Genomic DNA, 20,803 nt, shown 5'->3' with positions numbered 1-20,803 from the left:
GTAGTTGTTGTGCTGGAAAGTAGATGGTAGATGTTCATTCTTCGCTGTCAATGTTTTCTCCACTGAACAAAGAGGCAGGATGTAGTTTATAGCCTCAAGCCTAGCATGTGGCTGACCAATTAGAATTCCTTTCAATAAAATGTGGCCAATGGCCAAATACCAAGTATCCTGTTTCAGGCTCAATGTATAGACAATTTGGACCAATGAGAACTTGCCACATGTAGCTATGAGTCCCTGGTTGGAAGCCCTACACAGATTCTAAACAGATGTTGAACTGAAAAACAACTATTTCCATTGATCGTTAATTCCCTCTTGACCTCTAGTCCTCTATTGACCACTAGTCCTCTATTGACCACTAGTCCTCTTCATTGTGTATTTATCTTTGAATATTCTTACATCTCTCACATGGATAGGCAGACCATTCCATAAAAATGGAGCTCAATAGGAGAAAGCCTTGCCTCCAGCTGTTTGCTAAGAAATTCTAGGGACAATAAGGAGGCCTGCGTCTTGTGACCGTAGCGTACATGTAGGTATGTACGGCAGGACCAAATCGGAGAGATAGGTAGGAACAAGCCCATGTAATGCTTTGTAGGTTAGCAATTAAACCTTGAAATCAGCCCTAGCCTTAACAGGAAGCCAGTGTAGAGAGGCTAGCAGCCGTGTTTTACACTAACTGAAGTTTTATTTAGTGCTTTATCCGGGTACCCAGAAAGTAGAGCATTGCAGTAGTCTAATCTAGAAGTGACAAAAGCATGGATTAGCTTTTCTGCTTCATTTTTGGACAAAACGTTTTAGATTTTTGCAATGTTACGAAGATGGAAAAAAGCTGTCCTTTAGCAGACGCTATTATCCAGAGCGACTTAGTGAGTGCTAACATTTTTCGTACTGCCCCCCCGTGGGAATCGAATCCCCAACCCTGGCGTTGCAAGCACCATGCTCTACCAACTGACCAATGTTCGTCAAAAGAGAGATCAGGGTCCAGAGTAACGGCGAGGTCCTTCAGTTTTATTTGAGACGACTGTACAACCATCAAGATTAATTGTCAGATCCAACAGCAGATATCTTTGTTTCTTGGGACTAGAAGTAAAAAATGAATGTCTGGAACACAGGCTTCCAGGGTAGGCAATTGTGGGGCTTCACCATGTTTCATCGAAATGTACAGCTGTGTGTCGTCCGCATTGCAGTGAAAGTTGACATTGTGTTTCCGAATGACATCACCAAGAGGTAGAATATATAGTGAAAACAACAGTGGTCCTAAAATGGAACATTGAGGAACGCCAAAACGTACAATTGATTTGTCAGAGGACAAACCATCCACAGACATCTTTCCGACAGATAAGATCTAAACCAGGCAAGAACTTGTCCGTGTAGACCAATTTGGGTTTCTAATCTCTCCAAAATAATGTGGTGATCGTTGGTGTCAAAAGCAGCACTAAGGTCCAGGAGCACAAGGACAAATGCAGAGCCTTGGTCTGACGCCATTAAAAGGAAATGTACCACCTTTACGAGAGCAGTCTCAGTGCTATGATGGGGTCTAAAACCAGACTGAAGCATTTTATAGATATTATTTGTCTTGAGGAAGGCAGTGAGTTGCTGGCAAACGGCTTTTTCCAAATCTTTTTAGAGGAATGGGAGATTCGATATAGGCCGATTTATTTAATTTTTTTACATTTTCCTGGTCAAGGTTTGGCTTTTTCAAGAGAGGCTTTATTACTGCCACTTTTAGTGAGTTTGGTACACATCCGGTGGATAGCGAGACATGTATTATGTTCAACATAGGAGGGCCAAGCACAGGAAGTAGGTCTTTCAGTAGTTTAAGTTGGAATAGGGTCCAGTATGCAGCTTGAAGGTTTAGAGGACATAACTATTTCCATGAATGTGTCAAGAGATACAGGATAAAAAAAACTTGAGTGCCTCCATTGATCCTAGGTCCTGGCAGTTCTGTGCAGACTGAGGACAACTGAGTTTTGGAGAAATACACGGATTCAAAGAGGAGTCTGTATTTTGCTTTCTAATGAACATGATCTTTTCATCGAAAAAGTTAATCAATTCATCACTGCTGAAGTGAAAACCATCCTGCTTTTTAGTATCAAAAATAAATGTTGGATTGTTCTTATTCTCCTCAATTAGGTTGGAAAAATAGGATGATCGAGCAGCAGCAAGGGCTCTTCGATATTGCACGGTACTTTCTTTCCAAGCTAGTCGGAAGACTTCCAGTTTGGTGGAGCGACATTTCCATTCCAATTTTCTGGAAGCTTGCTTCAGGGCTCGGGTATTTTCTGTATACCAGGGAGCAAATGTCTTGTGACAAATGTTTTTTGTTTTTAGGGGTGTGACTGCATCTAGGGTATTACGCAATGTTAAATTTAGATCCTCTGTTAGGTGGTTAACTGATTGTTGTACTCCGACATCTTTGGGTTGGTGGGGGTAGTCTGAAAGGGCATCTAGGAATCTTTGGGTTGTCTGAGAATTTAAAGCACGGCTTTTGATGATCCTTGCTTGGGGTCTGAGCAGATTATTTGTTGCGATTGCAAACATAATAAGATCTACAAATTCTATATCTACAAATTCTATATTTTGGGAGCGGCAGAAAACAGTTTTCAACCAGCGATTGAGTTGTGAGACTGCTGTAGAGCTCATCACTCCTCCTAACTGGGAGGGGGCCAGAGACAATTACTCGATGCCGACACATCTTTCTAGCTAATTTACATGCTGAAGCTATGTTGCGCTTGGTGACCTCTGACTGTTTCATCCTAACATCGTTAGTGCCAACATGGATAACAATATCCCTATACTCTCTACGCTCGCCAGTTTTAGCCTTAGCCAGCACCCTCTTCAGATTAGCCTTTACATCGGTAGCCCTGCCCCAGGTAAACAGTGTATGATCACTGGATGATTCTTTTTAAGTCTAATAATGCGGGTATTGGAGTCGCCAATGACTAGGGTTTTCAATTTGTCAAAGCTAATGGTGGAAGGCTTCGGCGGCTCAGACCCCATAATGGGTGGAGGAGAGACCTGAGAAGGTTGCGGGGACTGTGCTGGGGGATTTATACTACTATCTGTACTTACTGGGGGCACAGACGCTGTTTCAACCTTTCCTACACTTAAATTGCCCTTGCCTAACGATTGCAACTGAAGCTGGGCTTGCAACACGGCTATCCTCACCATAAGGCAATAGTTCTCCTGTATATTATGAGTACAGCGACTGCAATTAGAAGGCATAGTGTTAATGTTACTACTTAGCTTTTTGGGCTGGTGGAGGTCCTGTAGAACCATGTCCTGATAAAGCCTCCGGGGTGAAAAAGTTGAATAAAAAAAGTAGAGTGAGGAAAAAACAAAGACGTTGGTAAATGTGTTAAATGCTGATTTTAATTAAACTGTAATTAATTGTAAAACAGGTAGCCAAGTAGCAACAAACAGCACAGCAACACGGAGACAAGTCCGGAAGTAACACTTGCAATTCCTCCCATCAGGAGCGAGGTAGAATCATGTGTGGAATATGTCATAGACTCCAGGACTTAGAAATAAGATCTGGTTGACATTGCACCCAAGCATGCCATCCATTACACGTGGCTGAAAGCTATAACTTTTTTGTACATTGAATATTTTCTGCTTATGTAAAGAAACAAAATACAGGAGCCCTGGTTGGGTGCTTAAAGTTTAGCAATATTTTTTAAGATGCTCTTTGTAGGGGTTCATGCATAGACTAAACATTGCTTAATGGATAATACATGGCATATTTTTGGAGAATTCTATGGAAAAATATAAATGGCATGGACTCCATTCCCTCCTTTCTGTCTAGGTCAAAGACACAGGGGTCAAAGGTCAGTACTCCCAGCTGACCCAGGAGGAGCTGATCTCCCTGGTGGTGAAGCAGCAGGACCAGCTCTCCAAGAGGGACAACAAGATCAAGGAGCTGGAGCAGTACATTGACAACCTGCTGGTGCGCATCATCGAGGAGCAACCCAGTATCCTGATGTCCATGAACTCACTCAAATGAGACCTCTAGAAATATATATTACTCCATCCTGTTCCTAATCATTCAGAGCAGGGCTTCCTAGATGTTTATCTCCCTCAATGCCCATGTATTGGGCTGTTTGAAGAATTCCTGCGTGCCTCGCAAAGAACGTTTCATTCACCCATGTATAACATACCAAGCACTGGCTTTGTCTATTCCTACTGAACGGATGCACTTTTGATTGTTCATTACATTTTGACTGTTGACTAAACTCTGAATAATTATATCTTAACAACTACAACTCTGGTGTGTATAAAGACAGTATAAGAACATGGACCAAATCCACATAGGCCTGTGGGAAGGTGCTTTACATTTTTGACAGTTGGTTTGGTTTGTCTTTGTATTAACGTTTTGATGTGCTTGCAAGGAGGAGTATGATATGAAGGTTAAATCCAGAGCAACAACACTGAAGAATGAATTGAATAGCAAGAGAGAAAAAAGAAAGCTCCAACAGAACAGTGGCACACAGAGTTTGCATATTCGGTAACACATTATGCAGACAGATCGGTATAATAGGGGTCATACCGGTACATGCTTATGACAAGTATTAACATTAATTACAATCACATTATGAGTTATACCTGTCGGTAAAGGGTTACTTCGTATTATTGCTTGTCTGTGAGGTGCAGATAGGCAGTGTCCTTTGAACTAACAAAAATAATATGGATATTATTCCCTGTTACTGTATAACTCATGTATAAGTGTTGTACATATTGAGATGTCCTTTTCTTATATTGTAAACTTTATGTTGAAGCACTTTGAACAATAAATAATTGAAAATTGTAGTCTACGAGATAAACATGGATTGATAATTAAAACAATTTAGACTACCGATAAACCAATTTAGACTACAGATAAACCAGGTTTAGACTACCACTATGCCTTTGGATGAATGTACTCTCAATTTATTGCAATCTCCCTGACAGGTGCACCTCCAGAAACAAATTGCACGGGTGTAACCTGTGGACATTGTCTAAAGTGGCATTTCCTTGTGAAGAAAGCTATTGGGATTTAGAGCTACCAGTGGCCAGAGGTAGATAGCAAGATGTGTCAGAGTGTGTTGGTCTGCATTTGGTCATAGGAAGGATTACTATATAGTTGGGTGAAAGTCAGAAAGTGTCTATTCTGTCAACGTGTAGTCTATAATTTTTACAATTATGAAATAAATACTTATTTTCAATCATGTAATTTATTTAGCCTCTGATTGGAGTAGACACCTCTCTCTCTCTCTCTCTCTCTCTCTCTCTCTCTCTCTCTCTCTCTCTCTCTCTCTCTCTCTCTCTCTCTCTCTCTCTCTCTCTCTCTCTCTCTCTCTCTCTCTCTCTCTCTCTCTCTCTCTCTCTCTCTCTCTCTCTCTCTCTCTCTCTCTGCTGACCATTACTTCATGAATAACTTTAAATCAAGTTTCCACTGTTCACACTATGAACATAACGTAGCTATATTATGCTGTTCCAATGGGAATGTTGCAGTTGCTTTCAAAAGCGGAACTAAAGTAAGGCTGTGTAAACGCCATGATACCAAAGAAGAAGAAGAATTTGAAATGTTAATTTGTCATTCACAGCACATGAATGGTAACTAAGTGTTGGCTGGCTCACAATTGTATGTTTTGCTAACTAACATAGCTAGCTAGATTTAGCCTGCTATCTATTTAAAGTGAAGATAGCTGTTGTCGGTCAGAAGTGTCTGGAGTGTGGCTCGCTCAACATAGTGGACGACGAACATTATTCACAGCCTCAATGTATTAAAAACAAAAAACTGTGTTTTAAGTGAGAATAGGCATTGGTCTGAAGCTGAAAATTCATGAGCACCACAATGCCTATTTCACCCATGCTCTACCAAGGTTTTCCAGCACACAGTTTTGACCTACTACAGTAGCTATGTTGGTATTGTACTTCAAACTATGTGTAGCCAGGTTGCTTAGGATTCAGACCTTCTCAAACAGCCAAATTCATACTCTTAGAGGAAGTGCTGCCACAATAATATGATTTGTACCGCATGCAAGGTAAAGTATTGGATTCTTCACACACCACAGTAAGATATTATTACGCTACCTTTTCATGCTTTTTATTATTAAATGAAAGCAAGCTTTGCTATTATACTTACAAGACCATCAGGCTTGATTGAGCTGTTTTGTCTTGTAGTAATGTGGTGCATGCCTGTATTTCCTTAAACCTTTATTTGAGCGATACATGTAATAGATTTTTTAAAATCATAATAACATCATTTTCTGGTCAGTAGGTGCCCAACATAACAACAGGTGGTGGTGTTGGACACAGTAGCTCAGATAGATAGAGCCTGTCTGCATTAGCTTACCTCTGTAATATTGACATAAGCTCAGAACCACTTGGGTTTCAAACATGGTCCTGTTTTACCAATTGCTATGCTGATCAATGGACAGTTCATTACCTCTGTCAAAAATAATGTGTAGCTTAAAGCTATGTTTCTACTTGTATTTCTTTTTGCAATAAAGATGGTGACGCAACAATAATACACATTTACAATAGGCCTATATTTAAAAATACATACAGCCAAATTATATATAAACTCAGCAAAAAAAGAAATGTCCCTTTTTTAGGACCCTGTCTTTCAAAGATAATTTGTAAAAATCCAAATAACTTCACAGATCTTCATTGTAAAGGGTTTAAACACTGTTTCCCATGCTTGTTCAATGAACCATAAGCAATTAATGAACATGCACCTGTGGAACGGTCGTTAAGACACTAACAGCTTACAGACGGTAGGCAATTAAGGTCACAGTTATGAAAACTTAGGACACTAAAGAGGACACTGACTCTGACAAACACCAAAAGAAAGATGCCCAGGGTCCCTGCTCATCTGCGTGAACGTGCCTTAGGCATGCTGCAAGGATGCATGAGGACTGCAGATGTAGCCAGGGCAATAAATTGCAATGTCCGTACTGTGAGACGCCTAAGACAGCGCTACATGGAGACAGGACGGACAGCTGATCATCCTCGCAGTGGCAGACCATGTGTAACAACACCTGCACATCCGAACATCGCACCTGCGGGACAGGTACAGGATGGCAACATCAACTGCCCGAGTTACACCAGGAACGCACAATCCCTCCATCAGTGCTCAGGCTGTCCGCAATAGATTGAGAGAGGCTGGACTGAGGGCTTGTAGGCCTTTTGTAAGGCAGGTCCTCACCCGACATCACCGGCAACAATGTTGCCTATGGGCACAAACCCACCATCGCTGGACAAGACAGGACTGGCAAAAAGTGCTCTTCACTGATGAGTCGCAGTTGTCTCACCAGGGGCGATGGTCGGATTCGCGTTTATTGTCGAAGGAATGAGCGTTACACCGAGGCCTGTACTCTGGAGTGGGATCGATTTGGAGGTGGAGGGTCCGTCATGGTCTGGGGCGGTGTGTCACAGCGTCATTGGACTGAGCTTGTTGTCATTGCAGGCAATCAATGCTGTGCGTTACAGGGAAGACACCCTCCTCCCTCATGTGGTACTCTTCCTGCAGGCTCATCCTGACATGACCCTACAGCATGACAATGCCACCAGCCATACTACTCGTTCTGTGTGTGATTTCCTGCAAGACAGGAATGTCATTGTTCTGCCATGGCCAGCGAAGAGCCCGCATCTCAATCCCATTGAGCACGTCTGGGACCTGTTGGATCGGAGGGTGAGGGCTAGGGCCATTTCCCCAGAAATGTCTGGGAACTTGCAGGTGCCTTGGTGGAAGAGTGGGGTAACATCTCACAGCAAGAACTGGCAAATCTGCTGCAGTCCATGAGGAAGAGATGCACTGCAGTACTTAATGCAGCTGGTGGCAACACCAGATACTGACTGTTACCCCCCCCCCCCCCTTTGTTCAGGGACACATTATTCAATTTCTGTTAGTCACATGTCTGTGGAACTTGTTCAGTTTATGTCTCAGTTGTTGAATCTTGTTATGTTCATACAAATATTTACATATGTTAAGTTTGCTGAAAATATACACAGATGACGTTTCTTTTTTTGCTGAGTTTAAATACACATTTTAATAGCAGGGTACTGTAAGTCCATTATCCCTCTGAAGAATATGAATTAGGCTGTTTGAGAAGGTTTGAATTGTAAGCAATCTGCCTACACATAGTTTGAAGTACAATACAAACATAGCTGTAGTGGTAAAGCTGTGTGCTAAAAAAAACCTTGGTAGAGCATGGGTGGAATAGGCATTGTTGTGCTCATGTGAATTTTCTTTATTTTTTGGCTTCAGACCAATACCTTCTTCTCACTTAAAACATGTTTTTAATTTCCATGGTTATTACACCGGAAGCTGATTATGCAACATTATAATACAGCATAACACATGCTCTACTTGTGAACCCTCACAATGTCATTCGTTTTATTTATTGATAAGATCCCAGCTCATACAGTGGGGGAAAAAAGTATTTAGTCAGCCACCAATTGTGCAAGTTCTCCCACTTAAAATGATGAGAGAGGCCTGTAATTTTCATCATAGGTACACGTCAACTATGACAGACAAAATGAGATTTTTTTTCTCCAGAAAATCACATTGTAGGATTTTTAATGAATTTATTTGCAAATTATGGTGGAAAATAAGTATTTGGTCAATAACAAAAGTTTCTCAACACTTTGTTATATACCCTTTGTTGGCAATGACACAGGTCAAACGTTTTCTGTAAGTCTTCACAAGGTTTTCACACACTGTTGCTGGTATTTTGGCCCATTCCTCCATGCAGATCTCCTCTAGAGCAGTGATGTTTTGGGGCTGTCGCTGGGCAACACAGACTTTCAACTCCCTCCAAAGATTTTCTATGGGGTTGAGATCTGGAGACTGGCTAGGCCACTCCAGGACCTTGAAATGCTTCTTACGAAGCCACTCCTTCGTTGCCCGGGCGGTGTGTTTGGGATCATTGTCATGCTGAAAGACCCAGCCACGTTTCATCTTTAATGCCCTTGCTGATGGAAGGAGGTTTTCACTAAAAATCTCACGATACATGGCCCCATTCATTCTTTCCTTTACACAGATCAGTCGTCCTGGTCCCTTTGCAGAAAAGCAGCCCCAAAGCATGATGTTTCCACCCCCATGCTTCACAGTAGGTATGGTGTTCTTTGGATTCTTTGTCCTCCAAACACGACGAGTTGAGTTTTTACCAAAAAGTTCTATTTTGGTTTCATCTGACCATATGACATTCTCCCAATCCTCTTCTGGATCATCCAAATGCACTCTAGCAAACTTCAGACGGGCCTGGACATGTACTGGCTTATGCAGGGGGACACGTCTGGCACTGCAGGATTTGAGTCCCTGGCGGCGTAGTGTGTTACTGATGGTAGGCTTTGTTACTTTGGTCCCAGCTCTCTGCAGGTCATTCACTAGGTCCCCCCATGTGGTTCTGGGATTTTTGCTCACCGTTCTTGTGATCATTTTGACCCCACGGGGTGAGATCTTGCGTGGAGCCCCAGATCGAGGGAGATTATCAGTGGTCTTGTATGTCTTCCATTTCCTAATAATTGCTCCCACAGTTGATTTCTTCAAACCAAGCTTCTTACCTATTGCAGATTCAGTCTTCCCAGCCTGGTGCAGGTCTACAATTTTGTTTCTGGTGTCCTTTGACAGCTCTTTGGTCTTGGCCATAGTGGAGTTTGGAGTGTGACTGTTTGAGGTTTTTTATACTGATAACAAGTTCAAACAGGTGCCATTAATACAGGTAACGAGTGGAGGACAGAGGAGCCTCTTAAAGAAGAAGTTACAGGTCTGTGAGAGCCAGAAATCTTGCTTGTTTGTAGGTGACCAAATACTTATTTTCCACCATAATTTGCAAATAAATTCATTAAAAATCCTACAATGTGATTTTCTGGATTTTTTCTCCTCAATTTGTCTGTCATAGTTGACGTGTACCTATGATGAAAATTACAGGCCTCTCTCATCTTTTTAAGTGGGAGAACTTGCACAATTGGTGGCTGACTAAATACTTTTTTTCCCCCACTGTAATCCTACTGATCACCAGGACTGAGTTTGGGATACCCTGCCGTAGGGATGGCGTGCATCTCACGGATAAGGGCAACGACCTCTTCCTTGAGAGTGAGAGCTGATCTCTCCTCTGTTCTAGCAAGACGCAAGTAGTAGTACACCACCACACTCACTGCCACTTGCATGCCTCTCCATGAACCCAAAGGCTCTTTTAAGAGCCACTTAACACATTAAAATAAGTGTGTGTGAGTGGAGCTAAAAAAGTAGTAAGTAGTTGAAAAGTTGCTAATTAGCTAAAGTTGTCCGTGATGAGATTCGAACTCGCAACCGTTGGGTTACCTTAAGTAACCATCTGTCTTTTGTATAACCATACCAAATGCTCTGAGACCAGGTTGCACCTACACACTTCGTCAATACACATTTTTTTAATCCAACGGTCAGTCTCATTTTTATCCGCTATCTAGAATTTGAGCTAGGTAGGAGCAAGAAATCCTCTTAAAACTAAGTTGCTAAAGACCCTGTTTAAAAAGTCTGGTATGTGCTTCTCGGTAATGGACGGATATCTCATGACGAGAGGCGGGAGTGTGTTGTGTACCTCCAATCAAGTTGATTTGCGAATTTTCATCGAGATTGGTGTCATATTGGCTTAGATATGATGATAGGGAGATTTGAATTGAACACTGAGCTTCAACCAATGCCTATAATAGACGCGACTATCGTCAGGTCTATAATGTCCAGATTGTGGCACTGTGGTATCCGAAGGTCTACTCACCACCACCTGAAGTGAAGACACAGGGCACAGGTAGCTAGTTAACTTTAACTATCTATGGTTGATCGGTCACCTTCTTAGCTAAACGATTTATGCAGATGCTTGTACGAATGTGCTTTCCTATTGAAAGTTAGTCAGTAAGGCTTGAGTCTTGGTCTGTAAGGCAATTCAACATCCCTGTCAATCATTATAGTTTGTAACTGTGATTTAGCTAACTGAATACTTTGTTTGTATTTTGTTGTCTGCTTGTTTTGCTCCTGTAGATGTCAGATACAGTAATTGCACAGAAGTGGACAAGACGCCATGCCGGAATCAAATAAAAGGTAGGAACGGCAGTTTCCCTGTAGGGAACTACTACTACTGTTTGCTTCAACTTGCTGTTGAACAACTGACACAATGTGATGGTTGGATATCACAAAATACTGTGTCTTTTAATAATGTTTGGCTGACAATACTGTATCACTTCTTCAAAACAGGCATACACCGGGTGGTGCTCTCTGTTGCGTTCTTAGACTTACCTTCCTCATGGAGGAGACTGTAGAGACCTATTTCAAGCAGGCCAATGAGCACCTTAACTTCATCAGGGTCAGCCTGCAGAAGAACGAGGCTCTGGTGGGATGCTGTACTGGTGACCTGCAGGCAGCACAGCTGGCCCATCGCAATGGGAACCATGAGTTGTCTCCTGGAGGCAAACCCCAGGCTGATAGGCATGGCCTACCAGGAGATGTTGAAGACTCTGAAGATAATGGCTCCCCCACCACTATCATTGACCTATTGGAGACACACTGTCAGGCGTAAGTGTGTAATCAATCACCTCAACTATAAGCATTAGCCTTGATTGCCTGATAAATAAATTGTCTGAATAAATACATGTTGTTATTAGGCAGACATTTTATGCTTATTGGGCAATTCCACAGTAATGGAATTGCGCTTTGACTCAGATGCCAAACAATATCATTATTTTCATGGTGAGTGTAGTATCTGAGGAATTTACAGTGGGGAAAAAAAGTATTTAGTCAACCACCAATTGTGCAAGTTCTCCCACTTAAAAAGATGAGAGAGGCCTATAATTTTCATCATAGGTACACGTCAACTATGACAGACAAAATGAGAAAAAAAAATCCAGAAAATCACATTGTAGGATTATTTATGAATTTATTTGCAAATTATGGTGGAAAATAAGTATTTGGTCAATAACAAAAGTTTCTCAATACTTTGTTATATACCCTTTGTTGGCAATGACACAGGTCAAACATTTTCTGTAAGTCTTCACAAGGTTTTCACACACTGTTGCTGGCCCAATTTTGGCCCATTCCTCCATGCAGATCTCCTCTAGAGCAGTGATGTTTTGGGGCTGTCGCTGGGCAACACGGACTTTCAACTCCCTCCAAAGATTTTCTATGGGGTTGAGATCTGGAGACTGGCTAGGCCACTCCAGGACCTTGAAATGCTTCTTACGAAGCCACTCCTTCGTTGCCCGGGCGGTGTGTTTGGGATCATTGTCATGCTGAAAGACCCAGCCACGTTTCATCTTCAATGCCCTTGCTGATGGAAGGAGGTTTTCACTTAAAAATTCACGATATATGGCCCCATTCATTCTTTCCTTTACACGGATCAGTCGTCCTGGTCCCTTTGCAGAAAAACAGCCCCAAAGCATGATGTTTCTACCCCCATACTTCACAGTAGGTATGGTGTTCTTTGGATGCAACTCAGCATTCTTTGTCCTCCAAACACGACGAGTTGAGTTTTTACCAAAAAGTTATATTTTGGTTTCATCTGACCATATGACATTCTCCCAATCCTCTTCTGGGTCATCCAAATGCACTCTAGCACACTTCAGACGGGCCTGGACATGTACTGGCTTAAGCAGGGGGACACGTCTGGCGCAGCAGGATTTGAGTCCCTGGCGGCGTAGTGTGTTACTGATGGTAGGCTTTGTTACTTTGGTCCCAGCTCTCTGCAGGTCATTCACTAGGTCCCCCCGTGTGGTTCTGGGATTTTTGCTCACCGTTCTTGTGATCATTTTGACCCCACGGGGTGAGATCTTGTGTGGAGCCTCAGATCGAGGGAGATTATCAGTGGTCTTGTATGTCTTCCATTTCCTAATAATTGCTCCCACAGTTGATTTCTTCAAACCAAGCTGCTTACCTATTGCAGATTCAGTCTTCCCAGCCTGTTGCAGGTCTACAATTTTGTTTCTGGTGTCATTTGACAGCTCTTTGGTCTTGGCCATAGTGGAGTTTGGAGTGTGACTGTTTGAGGTTGTGGACAGGTGTCTTTTATACTGATAACAAGTTCAAACAGGTGCCATTAATACAGGTAACGAGTGGAGGACAGAGGAGCCTCTTAAAGAAGAAGTTACAGGTCTGTGAGAGCCAGAAATCTTGCTTGTTTGTAGGTGACCAAATACTTATTTTCCACCATAATTTGCAAATAAATTCATAAAAAATCCTACAATGTGATTTTCTGGATTTTGTTTTCTAAATTTGTCTGTCATAGTTGACGTGTACCTATGATGAAAATTACAGGCCTCTCTCATCTTTTTAAGTGGGAGAACTTGCACAATTGGTGGCTGACTAAATACTTTTTTTCCCCACTGTATGACTTTGCTAATGGTTTCAAATGGTTTTAGAGGATGTTGACTAAGCTTAAAGGGAGCATCTGGGGAGTAGTTCTATAGGGGCACCCTAAAGCCGAGGAAGTCTGTTAGGTGGCCTCCTGGGATTGGTCTGTAGGGAAAACACCCATATTATGTTACATAGGGCATAGGATATAAATACTTGGTTAAAACAAAGGAGGACAGAATAATCATATTTAAGATTGGGCGGTTATTCTCCAGATATTCTGCAGATATCTGTAAATTGAAGCTGGAACCCTTTGATATAAATAAACCTTTATAATCAAAGTACAGCGTCAGCGGATTTCCTTGTTTTCACAGCATAATTAGCAACGTTTTCTCGACACCACATGAGTTTTACTGGGGGAGGTCAGGTAATGTAATTATGTGCAGGAGCACAAAACACCACATCCTTAATATTAGTCCTGTCCGAATCTGCCATATCAGTAATTTTTACATGGCAGGAGAGTAACAATTCCAGACAGAATAACCTACAGTTTTTTGGCAAACTCCAACGTCCTCTGATAATACTAGTCCTGTACATAGCAATATCTCTGTGTTTTGAGACATTACAGAGTTTGACAGGTGATGCGTGCAATTTGTGCAAGACAAAAAATCAAATCAAATTGTATTCGTCACATACGCTGAATACAACAGGTGTAGACCTTACCGTGAAATGCTTTCTTACAAGCCCTTAACCAACAATGCAGTTCAAGAAATAGAGTTAAGAAAATATTTGCTAAATAAACGAAAGTCCTCCTGGGCGTCATCGTCGTCCTGCGGCTAAAGCCGCGCATCGGGGAGGGTACTGTCACATCTACTCCCTCTCCGGCGCTCGATGTCGCCGGTCTACTAATCACCAGTCCTCATTACGCACACCTGCGCCCCATCATGAGGCACACCTGGAGTCCATCACTACCCTGATTACTTCCCCTTTATCTAGCACTCCTTTGTTATCACCCACCAGGCAATATTGTTTATGTTTCCATGTTAGACACTTCCCTTGTTTTGTATCGTTCCATGTTCTTCGTATTAAACTCACTAACTGCACTTGCTTCCTGACTCTCTGCGTCTACGTTAGAGACCAGCAAAATGGATAAAAGGGTGTGGTGGCAGTAGCAGGAACAGCGGCATCTTTCACACACATTTATGGTAAAGAATGTAAGTGACTTCAATGGCTAATTTTTCTGAACAGGGGGGAAAAAACATCACCAGATTCACAGGGAATGCATTACAAAGGTTGAAGTAGCAATACTCCAAGCAGCACATAGAGAACGGATACTTTATACTGGTTGTTTGGGTGGGATTGGTGTGGAGTGTGGAGGGTCTGTTGGCGGCTATTGATAATTTTATTGGATTCCTCATGTCTTTCTCATTGTTAGGAAGAGTGATGGTCCAAATCGGATGTTAGGTACTATATTTATTGAAGATTATATGAATCCTGTAAATTAAAATGGCCAATTTGGGTGCAATCAATTAGCTTAATTTCTCAGATCAAATTATATTTCAACAAAATGTTTCAGGATTGCTAATCTTATCTGTTGCTAACTACAGAAACTATTTCAGAACAATCTGAGATGGTGGGTGTCAAAATCCTCTTTCTTGTGGAGTAGGCAATAGATTGCAAAGCAGGGCATCCACGATTTCCCCACTGAGCAATTTTTTTGGGGAAATGGCAAGTTCACATTCTCACCCATAACACATCTCAATTGCAAGTGCGGGGTGCTGATCAGCAGTTCACATCAGCAGGATTGGGGACATTTTCATTAGGAGGGATGCCTACCATGGATCGCTAAAATAATGATCATGATCACACTTCCTCAATTTGTATATTATGGGGACACCTATAGCTACCTTTAGCAGCCAAGCACGAGTTGTATGTGTAGCTTATTATTGTCTAGACATGATGTTGAATAACTTTACGCCTAGAATAGAAACCTCCAGGCTTCCGTCAATTGAATACTTTTTTTTTTTTTTACAGGGGTCTGTTTGGAAAAACTAATCCTGTGCGAATCATCCTCTGGAATAACATACATGCTGTGGTAATATAATTACATAACCAACGTCTCTAGTAATACTAGTCCTGTCCGAATAGGGTTTATGTTTCACAAGTTTGTACAGAACAGTACAGCATAGCACATTAGAGTGCAGTAGAGTAGATATGTTCAGTACATTATACTGTACTCTAGTATACTGTACTGAACTCTACTGTACAGTGCTGTACTGTACTCGACTCTACTTTTCGTTACTTTACGGTACTGTTCTGTACTGTACTGTTCGCTACTGTGCTGTCCAAACTTTTGAAACATAGACGTTTATGATTGGTTCAGATTTAGGCAGACTAATCTAATTTCAACTACTTTTCAATGTCCATGGACGTACAGTGTCGGTTGGTGCTCAGTGAGGATGCTTGTTAAAGTAAATGGAAAGAGGGTAGGTGGTAGGTAAGAGCCAGGAGAGGTGACATTAACTGGAGAGAGAGAGTGAGTGAGAGTGAGGGGGATGGGTTGTCCAGACTGTTTTCACAGTCTTGCTTTGACCACCAGAGGACAGAAAGCGAAAGAAAACAGTTATGAGCTGAACACAACAGTATGCCAGTGGAAGGGAGGACAGTAGCAGGTGACCCAACTGTGGTTTGTGACTACTATGATTTCCCATTGTAGCCAATTTAATTGCATTTATTCTGGAAAATGGTAAAAAATGTGTATATATGCCTTAACCCCCTAGAGTCGATGTCCGCGCCCCTGTGGAAATCTAATTAGCATAATAAAAAAATCCCAAAAATCCCCAGTTTAAAGGAAATTTCCACCCTCAAACTATCTTTTGATATTTGTTTCAACAGTCCATTGTGAACATAGTCCCAAAATGTATTGCTTGTCAGCAATCAAGTTTTCAAGATATGTAACTTTAAAAATACAGAAATTATCCCTGTATGATGCATTTTGCAACAATGGACTAATGAATCAAATACCTAAAGATAGTTTTTGGGTGGAGTTTTCCTTTAAGCTAGAGATATCCGTTTTTTTTGCATTGGATCCACTGCATCCGCCGATGTAGCACTTCTGCGGTGAAAGGTGACAGAGCTAGAGCAGAGTTTGTCAGACCATGAGACATCCTGAAAATCGGTCTTCCCACAAAATTGTCTGTAGATTCCGAACGGTTGAGACTCTCATGATGGTATTCTCCGTTTTGCTCTACATCCCCCCACAAGCGAATTGGGACTCTGACAACTTCTGTCTGTAGCGTCCGAACAGTTTGAGCTACACACTAATATGACTAGTCTTTGGAAAGGTGAGACTCTGTTTTGCTCTAAGACGCCCACAGGCCTCACAAGGCTCGTCTGAAGGTCCCCTGGTACCAGTTGAAAAAATAATGGAAGTATATATGGATATATATATTAAGTGCCAAAAATAAGGGGTTAAATACATGTAAAACAGAATAAGTGTTTCCTGATATTTCTTATATCTCTCAGATATAGGACAGACACTTCAGAACAAACTTCATTTTGATATTTTTTTGCCACTAACGTTGTTCCATGTAGTGAATCTGTTATTCAATGCATTTGTATGGGCTAATAGGAGTAAGGCCCAAAATACATTTTCATTAATAATTTTTATTTATTTATTTTATACTTCAAGGGGTCTTAAAATTCAAAATCAAATAGCTAAATGATCCTTGGTATGACCTTCTTAAAACAATTCCATATAGCTTAGTAGAACCCTCACCCCCCCACCCCCCTCCCCCGGCTTAGACAGGGCTTAGTCTGTAGCGGGTTAATAAAGAAAAAAATATATAGACTGCTAGCTTTCACTTGAGGCTTTTCACTTGAGACATGCTCCTATGAACTTCACATGTTGGTGCTCATGGGTCCTTTTAGATGGAAATGCCCTATTGAGAAACCAAATATTTTCAGCTTTCTCTGTCAGAAACAAACTAAGCACTCAGCATGTCCATTAACAGTTGTCAGAGTCCCCCAAGGATTTGAAAAAGCGAGCCGTTGTCCTGTTGGAGCTGGCTGCAGATGCCTGGCTGGTGACCGGCCGCCAGCCTATCCCCATCCTCACGGCCTCCATCTTTCTGGCCTGGCAGTCCCTGAAGCCGACCCAGACCCAGCTCAAATACATGCTGGCCAGGTTCAGCAAGTCACTCCAGACAGTGATCCAGATGGTAGATGGCATCCTGAACCATAGATTCACCCTACTGAGGAGGGCCCTGAGCAGCCACGAGGACACCCTGGCCTCTGAATCTGAACTCCCGCCCCACACCAACACGCCCTGCCTGGAGGGGGCTGTTCCATCCCAGACCTCAGGAAAAACCCTTCAAGAACCCTTTGTGGGGGAACCAGATGCAGAGAGCGCCCAGCAACAAGGAGATGTTGACCTGACATACAATGTTGTAATAGAGGGGTTGCCCCAGGCTGACACAGGCAAACACTCAGCACAGAACAGGGGCAAGAGGAGTTTGTTTGAACAGCCTTCTGTGATGTACACTAAGATAAGGATGGTGCAGGTCCCAATGGTGGAGGTGGCTGGTGATGAGGAGATCTCAGACAGTGAGTTTGATAGTTACATCCGTACTCCTCAGGAGATCAGAGACTATACTGAGGCTAAGGAGGCATTGGCTTACTGTGATGCAACATCAACTTGTTACCTAGTTGTGACTAAATATATAATTTGCATGAATATTGAATAATCTCTTGTTCCCTTTGGTTCATACACATTAGGTCCACTGATTTCACATCACTCACCCACAGTGTTTAGGGCAGGCCTACATTCGTTTGATGGTGATTATATCCTTAATTTATTAGTTTGATTGAAAGATTCTTCTATAGATGGTCATTTTAACTGCATCTAATTGGATGCACGCAAACCATAATGGTCTGCACTTCAAGCACAGTATGATATCTGGGCTTGATTTGCTGTTTGAAGTGGCCAAAAGGACTCCTCTGCTTTGCGGTTCTCTGCGAAGGATCTATTTGACTAATTACAGGGGCCTAAACCCAGTTCATCATCCCAGCCTGCTATCAATTATTTAGAACACACTCGCCTAATTAGTGTCAATATTGTCACGGCACAGTAGAACAGACTATAGCCTAAATGTGTTCTTCCAAACAGTCAGTTGTGTTGATTTCTTTGTGGTCTACAGCTGTCAGCCTAAAATATAAACACTACCAGTCAAAGGTTTTAGAACACCTACTCATTCAAGGTTTTTTCTTTATTTTTACTATTTTCTACATTGTAGAATAATAGTGAAGACATCAAAACTATGAAATAACACTTATGGAATCATGTAGTAACCAAAAAAAGTGTTAAACAAATCAAAATATGTTTTATATTTGAGATTCTTCAAATAGCCACCCTTTGCCTTGATGACAGCTTTGCACACTCTTGGCATTCTCTCAACCAGCTTCACCTGGAATGCTTTTCCAACAGTCTTGAAGGAGTTCCCACATATGCTGAGCACTTGTTGGCTGCTTTTCCTTCACTCTGCGGTCTGACTCATCCCAAACCATCTCAATTTGGTTGTGGTCAGGGGATTGTGGAGGCCAGGTCATCTGATGCAGCACTCCATCACTCACCTTCTTGGTCAAATAGCCCTTACACAGCCTGGAGGTGTGTTGGATCATTGTCTTGTTGAAAAATGGTGTCCTTTAGTAGTGGTTTCTTTGCAGCAATCGAGCATGAAGGCCTGATTCACACAGTCTCCTCTGAACAGTTGATGTTGAGATGTGTCTGTTACTTGAACTCTGTGAAGCATTTATTTGGGCTGCAATTTCTGAGGCTGGTAACTCTAATGAACTTATCCTCTGCAGCAGAGGTAACTCTGGGACTTCCATTCCTGTGGCGGTCCTCATGAGAGCCAGTTTCATTATAGCGCTTGATCGTTTTTGCAACTACACTTTAAGAAACTTTCAAAGTTCTTGAAATGTTCCGTATTGACTGATCTTTATGTCTTAAAGTAATGATGGACTGTCATTTCTCTTTGTTTATTTGAGCTGTTCTTGCCATAATATGGACTTTGTCTTTTTCCAAATAGGGCTATCTTCTGTATACCCCCCTAACTTGTCACAACACAACTGACTGGCTCAAATGCATTAAGAAGGAAAGAAATTCCACAAAATAACTTTTAACAAGGCACACCTGTTAATTGAAATGAATTCCAGGTGACTACCTCATGAAGCTGGTAGAGGGAATGCCAAGAGTGTGCAAAGTTGTCATCAAGGCAAAGGGTGGCTACTTTGAAGAATCTAAAATGTAAGATATATATTGATTTGTTTAACACTTTTTTGGTTACTACATGATTCCATATGTGTTATTTCATAGTTTTGATGTCTTCACTATTGTTCTACAATATAGAAAATAGTACAAATAAAGAAATAGTACAAACTCCCACACTACCCTTGACCGGTAGTGTAAATATTATAATTTTTTTGAGGGGGGGAACTTTAGTTTGTACAAAAGTTATGCATTGGTCATCTAGATTTCAACTCTCTATAGGCTGCGTTTACACAGGCAGCTCAATTCTGATCATTTTTCCACTAATTGGTATTTTGACCAATCACATCAGATCTTTTCACACCAGACCTTTTTCAGAGCTGATCAGATTGGTCAAAATAACAATTTGTGAAATAAATTATCAGAATTGGGCTGCCTGTGTAAACGCAGCCACAATGTCAATGTTGCTGAAGCCACATTGTTTCTAGTGTGTTTGTTGCCCTCCGGATTGTTTCGGATGCTATTGGGTGGTGTGAGAATTATTACTGCAAGGCATAGGCCTAACGCATTAACAGAATATAAAATCCCTAATATGTGACCATGGCAACCATACGTGACCACAGCAACCTCAGATGGGATTTGTGGACAGTCATATAGATCACTGTTTACTTGTTGCAATAAAATATATATATATTTTTTAACTTGTACTTGGATTAGTGCATTCTAGTTGTTCTCTAGTTACCTGCAGTCTTGCCTCTAAATGTTCCATTTACTCCCTTTCAGTCTATTCATATGGTCTTTACGTCTACAAACGATGCCTAAAAACGAACATTGCATTTAAGTGATATGGCCTAATTAATGTATATGAATCAATACTGTGTAAATATTGTTCTGTATTGTTCTGTGATTTAATTACGTTTTTAATGAATTAAGACATTTGCCATCTGTAATACATTAAGCTTATTAGCTTTTCCAAAGGAAATTCAATCAACAATTGGCCAATTCTCAGTGTTTGTTTATTCAGAATTTTACACATAATTGCATGTAATCACTTAAGGACAGGCATTTTATATGGCATGACACAAACCACAGAAGGTCATTTATTAGGGATTCACAACAACTAAAGCAAACCACCATTACATTTTGCTTAATGTATTGAAAGTGGGGAGGTTTCTTGTGGTTGGTCTAAAAAAGCAATGAGAATCAACACCTCAGTTAAAATGTAATGCAGTCAT

The 20,803-nt window shown here is 41.5% G+C and overlaps 1 pseudogene across 1 annotated transcript; it reads left to right on the top strand.

Annotated features, from left to right (window-relative positions):
* The first annotated feature begins 5,582 nt into the window (after window positions 1-5,582).
* LOC311136356 (transcription factor IIIB 50 kDa subunit-like) lies at window positions 5,583-18,085 on the top strand (annotated as a pseudogene). Its single transcript has 7 exons — window positions 5,583-5,589; window positions 5,673-5,756; window positions 10,706-10,769; window positions 11,000-11,059; window positions 11,213-11,530; window positions 17,280-17,985; window positions 18,077-18,085. The product of its transcript is annotated as a transcription factor IIIB 50 kDa subunit-like (transcript).
* Window positions 18,086-20,803: the final 2,718 nt, after the last annotated feature.

This window comes from Coregonus lavaretus, assembly GCF_964263955.1.
Source record: "Coregonus lavaretus genome assembly, chromosome: 10".
Lineage (NCBI taxonomy): Eukaryota > Metazoa > Chordata > Actinopteri > Salmoniformes > Salmonidae > Coregonus > Coregonus lavaretus.
Note: the sequence above shows the minus strand (reverse complement) of the source record. Positions and strands in the feature narration are given on the sequence as shown.